Source organism: Myotis daubentonii, chromosome 1 (assembly GCF_963259705.1).
Source record: "Myotis daubentonii chromosome 1, mMyoDau2.1, whole genome shotgun sequence".
In the NCBI taxonomy this organism is placed as follows: domain Eukaryota; kingdom Metazoa; phylum Chordata; class Mammalia; order Chiroptera; family Vespertilionidae; genus Myotis; species Myotis daubentonii.
Window position 1 is genome coordinate 198243185 of NC_081840.1, and position 742 is coordinate 198243926.

Below are 742 nucleotides of genomic sequence, written 5' to 3' on the forward strand. Positions count from 1 at the left end.
GTAATGTAGCATTAGGATTTATTAGCACAATATTTTCAAAATAAGAAATACAGATTCAAGACATGTCATATTTTTCCTATAATTAAAAGAATTTAATAAACTGAAATTATGTAGTTTTGTAAGAAAAGGGGTCTAGGTCAGGCTCTTCCATAATTACCTTAACATTTATTAGTGGTCTTAAAGTTCAAATGTTATTACTTCAGGTGATTGGAGCCCACATCCACACCAAAAGGATAGGGAAAACATGACGATAAAAATGGTCTCTGTGTATACTCTAGAAATGAGTGCTCGCTTCAGCAGCACATATACTAAAATTGGAATGATACAGAGAAGATTAGCATGGCCCCTGCGCAAGGATGACACGCAAATTCGTGAAGTGTTCCATATTAAAAAAAAAAAAAAATGAGAGAATTCTACAAGTGAGTTATTGTATTTTGCTTGTTTCCACAGGTTTCCAAGTCTTAAGTAATGAAGTCACTACTAAGTCCCTGTCCAATCAGAAAGAAAAGCATCAGAGGAACATTTGCAAAAGTGAGAGAGGCAGGGCCTTGCCATGTTTCAGGACTGCCTGCTGCTCAGCATGCAGGCCCTGTCTGTGGAAAAGAGGGCGGCCACAGGAGAAGCCGGGGCATAAAGAGCATCCCATGCTGCCTCTGAGGCATGGACTTTATACTAAAGCAATGGAGAGGCATTTAAGAGTTTTCACTAAGGGAATAATGCAATCAGCTCCACGCTCTAGAAA

General features: G+C 38.9%; 1 non-coding gene across 1 annotated transcript; it reads left to right on the plus strand.

Moving 5' to 3' along the window:
- Positions 1 to 284: 284 nt before the first annotated feature.
- LOC132223569 (U6 spliceosomal RNA) lies at positions 285 to 391 on the plus strand. The gene has a single exon (XR_009450492.1). It is a non-coding gene; the product is annotated as a U6 spliceosomal RNA (small nuclear RNA).
- Positions 392 to 742: the final 351 nt, after the last annotated feature.